This window comes from Moschus berezovskii, chromosome 15 (assembly GCF_049115385.1).
Source record: "Moschus berezovskii isolate FMDL1 chromosome 15, NW_MosBer_1.0, whole genome shotgun sequence".
Taxonomy (NCBI): Eukaryota; Metazoa; Chordata; class Mammalia; order Artiodactyla; family Moschidae; genus Moschus; species Moschus berezovskii.
The window spans coordinates 48,406,115-48,413,724 of NC_142474.1; positions in this window are offsets into that span (position 1 = coordinate 48,406,115).

Genomic DNA, 7,610 nt, shown 5'->3' on the forward strand with positions numbered 1-7,610 from the left:
CTTCTCTTCTTTTCACAGCTATGTGTAAGGCGTCCTCAGACAGCCATTTTGCTTTTTTGCATTTCTTTTCCATGGGGATGGTCTTGATCCCTGTCTCCTGTACAATGTCACGAACCTCCGTCCAGAGTTCATCAGGCACTCTATCTACCAGATAGTCCCTTAAATCTATTTCTCACTTCCACTGTATAATCATAAGGGACTTGATTTAGGTAATATCTGAAAGGTCTAGTGGTTTTCCCTACTTTCTTCAATTTAAGTCTGAATTTGGCAATAAGGAGTTCATGATCTGAGCCATAGTCAGTTCCCGGTCTTCTCTTTGCTGACTGTATAGAGCTTCTCTATCTTCCACTGCAAAGGATATAATCAATCTGATTTGGGTGTTGACCATCTGGTGATGTCCATGTGTAGAGTCTTCTCTTGTGTTGTTGGAAGAGGGTGTTTGCTATGACCAGTGCATTCTCTTGGCAAAACTCTATTAGCCTTTGCCCTGCTTCATTCCGTGCTCCAAGGCCAAATTTGCCTGTTACTCCAGGTGTTTCTTGACTTCCTATTTTTGCATTCCAGTCCCCTATAATGAAAAGAACATCTTTTTTGGGTGTTAGTTCTAAAAGGTCTTGTAGGTCTTCATAGAACTGTTCAACTTCGACTTCTTCAGCGTTACTGGTTGGGGCATAGGCTTGGATTACTGTAATATTGAATGGTTTGCCTTGGAAATGAACAGAGATCATTCTGTTGTTTTTGCGATTGCATCCAAGTACTGCATTTCGTACACTTTTGTTGACCATGATGGTTACTCCATTTCTTCTAAGGGATTCCTGCCCACAGTAGACTGAAATCATAATCACAGAAAACTAGTCCATCTGATCACATGGACCACAGCCTTGTCTAACTCAATGAAACTAAGCCATGCCATGTGGGGCCACCCAAGACGGGTGGGTCATGGTGGAGAGGTCTGACAGAATGTGGTCCACTGGAGAAGGGAATGGCAAACCACTTCAGTATACTTGCCTTGAGAACCCCATGAACAGTATCAAAAGGCAAAATGATAGGATACTGAATGAGGAATTCCCCAGGTCTGTAGGTGCCCAGTATGCTACTGGAGATCAGTGGAGAAATAACTCCAGAAAGAATGAAGGGATGGAGCCAAAGCAAAAACAATACCCAGTTGTGGATGTGACTGGTGATAGAAGCAAGGTCCGGTGCTGTAAAGAGCAATATTGCATAGGAACCTGGAATGTTAGGTCCATGAATCAAGGCAAATTGAAAGTGGTCAAACAGGAGATGGCAAGAGTGAACGTCGACATTCTAGGAATCAGTGAACTAAAATGGACTGGAATGGGTGAATTTAACTCAGATGACCATTATATCTCTTGCATGTTAACAGAAAAAAAAAAAAACCATTTTCCATTTCCGTTGTAACACTGTGAGGACACAGAAAGTGTCCCCACACCCGTCAGCAGAACCAACCCTGGCTGTCAGCGGAGAGATGGACGCCGAGACCACGTCGATCTCCCCCCCAAGCTCCCCTCCCTGGCTCTAGCTGTCTCCACTCTTCATGGCACAAAAGTTGAGGAGGTATGTCTTCTAGAATATTCTGCAAAATGCCTGCTGCCTAGGAAGTCACGTCTCATGCTGAGTTAGCCATCTCTCTCCTCCATGGAAGACCTCGTGCCCACATCTGTGTCCCCATCCTGTTGTGGCTGTGAGAAGGACCCTGCAGGTTGAGGACCGTCTCAGTGTTTCCCCCTCCTGCTAGTGTTGGCTGAGGTCCGACTCCTGAGCTTTCACCTGTTAATGTTGCCATTGCACATCACCCCACGTATTTTTGCATTAAAAATATATATTTATTTTGGGCTGTGCTGGTCTCTTGCTGTGAGCAGGCTTTCTCTAGTTGCAGCAAGTGGGAGCTGTTCTTTGTTGTGATGTGCTGGCTAGGTGGTTGTGGTCCACGGGCTTATTTGCTCTGTGGCATGTGGGATCTTCCGGGACCAGGGATCGAGCTGGTGTCCCCTGTATTGCAAGGCAGATTCTTAGCCACTGGACCACTCGGGAAGCTCCTCTGCATATTTTTTAATAGAAAAGGGGGAAAACTAGAAGGCCGATGCTCACCTAGCATTACTGAGGTATTTTATTCACTTTTCAACGGATCTGGATAAATTCTTAAAAGAAAGCAAATTACTGAGCTGAATCATTTGGATACCAAGGACAGAGTCCAAGTTACCTCAGGAAAGGGAGATTAAGGACAGGCCCCAGGCCATGGGGGCTCAGGGACAGTCTCAGGAGGGGCAAGGAGAAGGGTCCCCTCAGATTCCAAAATCAATGCCCCATTCCCCGTTTCAAATTCCCAGGAGAGAAACTAGGTCAGCACAATTCACTTTTCCCACCAGGTCATCAGATTGCAGGTTTCAGGCCTGTCCTGTCAGGTATCCACCCCTGGATAATTAGCTGTGGCCATGGGGAGTGAGTGCCAAATGCCCCCTCTCTCCACACACACAAGGGGAGTGGGGGTGGGAGCTAGCCCCAAACATACTTGATGTACCATGAGACCAAAGGCAGCCATTAAGAACTGTACTCTGGACCCAGAATGCCTGCTTCCAATGTTGGCTTCACCCCTTCCTAGCTGTGTGACCTCGAGCAAGTTACTCAGTCTCTCTGTTCCTCCGGTTTTATATCCTCAAAATAGGACATATGAACAGTACGTCCTCATGGGATTGTAGTAAGGACTAAATAAAATGAGAACTCCTAGGATTTTAACCTGATGGACAGAGTGACCGGCAGGGACGTTTAGTGCAGTGAGGAACTCTGGGGGTGGAGCCAGCTGCCAGGTGGCAGGCTGATGGCCCTGGACATTCTCCATCAGGGAAAGGGTGACTGTTCCCTTTGTAACACACACTTGCTCCGGATTTGGATTTGGCTCCCCTGCTGTCGTCATGCTGTTGCCAGCACTCTCTCTACGGACTTGCTGGACAGCTTATACTCTGTCATGTTCTCCCCCACGACATGTCTTCTGACCATGGAACTCACTTTACAGAGAAAACGCAGGCTGTGGGCTTACGCCCATGAGACTCTTTAACCTTATTAGGTATCCCAACACCAGAAGCAGCCAGCTCAGTAGAAGGGAGGGATGGTCTATTGGCAGCCAATCCTACGCCAGCTGGAGAAACACCGTGCAGGGATGCAGCATATGCTCTCCCCAGCGTTGCTGTTTCTCCCTTAGGGATACTCCCAGAATACACTTGGCCAGGGACCCAAGGGGTGGTAGTGGTGATGGTTAAAATTATACCTACCAACTTACCCAAAACCATCTGCCTCCTTTACTCACAGATTCCATGTGGGACATTTTGGTACCTGGAGGGGCAATGCTTTCACCCGGAGACAGTCTCCTAAAAGTGGCTGACTGGGCCATCCTGTTAACCAGGCCAATTAACCTTTAGTTAAATTTGATTTCATGTAGAAGAGTAAAGACGGGATTTTCATTACACATATGGAGCTCTTCACACTCACATGGAACCTACGTTTCCAGGCCCAGCATCTGCCATAGGGATCCAGAGTCCTTGCCTCATCACCCTCCATGACCTCCACGGCTGAGTCTTCCTGCTGCCGTGTTCCTCCCTCTCAACTCCTCTCTCCAGTCTCATATCTACTGTCCACCAGGCTGCCCAAAGGAGCCTGTCTGCGGCCCTCACATGAGGGGACCAGTGTCCCTGCTGACTACCCTTTAATACATTACCCCCGGGACTGGGACGGGGCTGGGGTCCACCTTCTCGCTGTCACACAGGGCCACTGTAACGCCGCTCGCACGTCCCCCAGGGTCTCCCACAGTCTCTCTCAGAAGCAGACATTTCTGTTTTATTCTTTGTTTCTTGCCTACAAACAGCAACAAAAATGCTAACAAAAATCCTTTTTCCACAGGAACTCGCACCAACTTCATTTCCATAGAGCCAAACCTCTCCACCCCACATCCCAAATCCAAACGCCACTCACCTAAATGCGCAGACATCAGCAAACCACTGCACTTTTCACCGCCTTCCAGGGAGTGGTGACATCCCTGCTTCTTCAGGAGTTAACAGGAGCTCCTTTTGGAGTAGGAAAGGGCCTAATAAGCTGCCTAAAACAGAGTGGGTACCAGTCACTCAGGCCTTAAGCTCAGGTGTACAAGAAATGTAAATTTTTATAATTATGTTTTTGTCTCAGACAAACAGTACTGACCACCACTCCTCATTCTGCAGGGTGGCAGAAGTGAGGTCTTAATCAATTCAGATCACGACTTCTCAACCATTCAGGTACCCACTCCTTCCTGGAGGTGCATCTCAGTTCTGGAAACCGGGGGGAGGGGTGGGACTTACAGTCTGTGTAGGAGAAACCTGAACTCTCCCTCCTCCCCTCCTCCCCCCACCCTCCTCCTCTGAGCATCCTCCGTCCTCCCAGGCAGTCTTCACAGCGCCCTCTCCTGGCTGCAGGCACACTGCCCTCACCACACAGGGAAACGCTCTGTGGCCCCAGGCCCCAGGCATTCCCCAGGCATCCTTCAGGCCTCTGTCCTTCTCTGCTTGCAAGCCACACTGCATGGGAGTTCTCAAGGCTGCCGGCTCCCAGATACCACGGCTCCCCTCCCAGATCTCCTTCCTTACCTGGGGGTTATCACTGGCAAGTTTGGACTGTGGAGCTGCCAGTGACTGCCTTTCCTTAAAAGGGAACACTGATGCAGGTGGACTCCTCACCCTGATGCCCAGTTCTGCCTCCCCCGCTCCCCTCCTGCCCTCTGGGTCTTGGTTGTTGCAGGATGGAAGGAGGGGGCTGAGCCTTGACCTCTGCAGTCGTCAGGGCCCCTTCCAGGTAGCAGGAGTCCCCAGGCCCGCTTTCATTTCTGTGTGACAGTCCACTGCCCAGTGTTTTGTTTGCCACTGACAAAATCAGGAGGAGCAGAGAAGGCATTTGTTCTGGAAACTTTCAGAGGTTGTCTCAGAACAAAAAGAAAAACCTCATCCCCTTGGGGATGGGGGATGCTTTGTCCCTCTGGTGCTGGAAACTGGGATCGTCCTTCAAAGCACGGCTTGTCTGCAGTGGCTTCATGTCAGGTTAAATGGGGTCACTTTGCCTGCAGCCCAGGGCCCTCTACCTGGGTGGTCAGAGTTGGGGTCCTTGATGTGGAACTACGAGCTACAAGAGACAAAATTCGTTTCTTTTCAGGACAAAGTTCAGCTCATGTAGGAATTCGCAGAAAAGCTTTTTAAACACTCCTTTTCTACCCCTAAATTTATTTTGCTGAATAGACTCAGAAACCATAGCTCTTTATTTAAAACGCATGCTTACCCAACACACTAGTCCTTCTAAGTCCACAGCTTTCTCAGAAGTTCTCCTCACCTCCGCACACCAGTTTTCTCATATCCTGGGGTGACCTGTCCCAAATTCCATTCCAGGGCTTGTCATCAGTCTGTGGGACCAATGTATACTTTGATCTTGGGTTATCCCTTCATCTTCTCTGTGACTCAATTTTCTTCTGTAGAGTGGGGCAATGTTATCTCTAACATTACATGGAAAGCCCTTAGAACAGAACTTGGTATATAATAAGCCGTCAATGAACACTACTGAACACTGTTATTACAACTATTTTCAATCCCACTTGAATCCCAAATGCAGTGGGGTAGGTCTCAGGCCACAGCTGACAAATGCAAAAAATGTAAATTTCTTCATTTCCCCCTAGGTTGTGGGCCCATTGCAAGGGGTGGCAGAAGCTTCCTTCCAATTGATTCAGGGTGATCTCATTCAATTTAGTTACTTTTAATTAAAGAAACTTTTAACAATTCAGCAGTCTTTGTTCCCATTCCAGACCTACATTTTCCAGACTCTGGGGCTCCAGAGGTCATCCTGGTGGGATTCCTAAGAAAATTTAAAAAAAAAAAAATTGCCTTCATGACTCTTACTGTCTAGTAGTACCTATGATCCAAGATAGGAAGTTCTGAGTGTTCTTAAAAAAGAAAAAAAGGTAATGAGATCAGAGATGATTTACAAGCGAGAGGGATCATTTCTATCAGACAGAATCAGGGTAAACTTTGTGGAAAAGGTGGCATTGGAATGCTGAGTGTTGGGGGGAGTAGGTACAGAAAAGGAGAATAAGGGAGCTGCTGCTGCTGCTGCTAAGTCGCTTCAGTCGTGTCCGACTCTGTGCGACTCCATAGACGGCAGCCCACCAGGCTCTCCTGTCCTTGGGATTCTCCAGGCAAGAACACTGGAGTGGGTTGCCATTTCCTTCTCCAGTGCATGAAAGTGAAAAGTGAAAGTGAAGTCGCTCAGTCATGTCCGACTCTTAGCAACCCCATGGACTGCAACCTACCAGGCTCCTCCACCCATGGGATTTTCCAGGCAAGAGTACTGGAGTGGGTTGCCATTGCCTTCTCCGAAAATAAGGGAGGGCATCCCCTAAAGAGCACCCATGGGGAGAAAGAAACTGTTTCCTATGGAAAGTGAAAGTCACTCAGTTGTGTCCAACTCTCTGCGACCCTATGGACTGTAGCCTGCCAGGTTCCTCTGTCCATGGAATTCTCCAGACAAGAACACTGCAGTGGGTTGCTGTTCCCTTCTTCAGGGGTTCTTCCCAACCCAGGGATCGAACCCAGGTCTTTCGCATTGCAGACAGATTCTTTACTGTCTGAGCCACCAGGGAAGCCCCAAGCTACATATAGAATCTCCCTCTTTCCAGGGGTGTCCAGCTTCAGGGCCTTTGCAGGGTGCTAATGATCTGGCATGGAGAAGGAAGTGGTGATCCACTGAAGTGTTCTTGCCTGGAGCATCCCATGGACAGAGGAGTCTGGTGGGCTCCAGTCCATGGGCTCCCAGAAGAGTCGGACATGATTTGCTGACTCAACAACAACAATCTGGCATCTGGCCAGTAGCTGGCTAAAGTCACCCTAGATGGTTCTGAGCCAGCTGACTCTTCAGGGAACCCAGCTTCATGCAGGTTTTCTGCCTGGGGAGGGGGTGGCAGAGACCCCCTCTAAGGGCAGACAGCTTTCCCCAGGAGTTCAGGAGGAATGACACCAGGGAGGGGCTGTGGTGGGTACTTTTCAGATTCCTAGACCATATGTTTCTCATTGCTGGTAGTTTATTTTTACCCCATGCCCTTTACTGGTCAGAGTCGACTGTGAGGCCACACTTGTACTTCTCAGGGAAGGTTTATTACATCAGAAAAGCAGAGGAAATGCTTTTTGGAGGTTCATACATCTGGGCTTTTCAGTATCAAAAGCCTGGCCTTGAAAGAGCCACAGCATCAGTTTTATGCCAGAAACACCAGATTGGAAAGAATATGAGGTGACGGGGAAAGTCAGGGTTTCCAAGCTGCAATGAGATGCACATTCTTTGAGCTGGGGGAGGGGAGAGAGGAGAGCCAGAAAGGAAACAGGGAAAGAAGAATGGGGGAGGGGATTAGTAACCGTAGAGGTTAACAGTCAAACTGGGACAGTGCGGAAAGCAAAGGAGAGCGCTATGAGGATGATGCTCAGACGGCAGGCGCCAACCAGGACGATCCGAGGCAGAGGGGCACAGGTGGACCTGTGTTCACCCTAGGAAGGGGCCAGCTTCACCATCACCCCCACTGCCCAGCCCGGGACGGA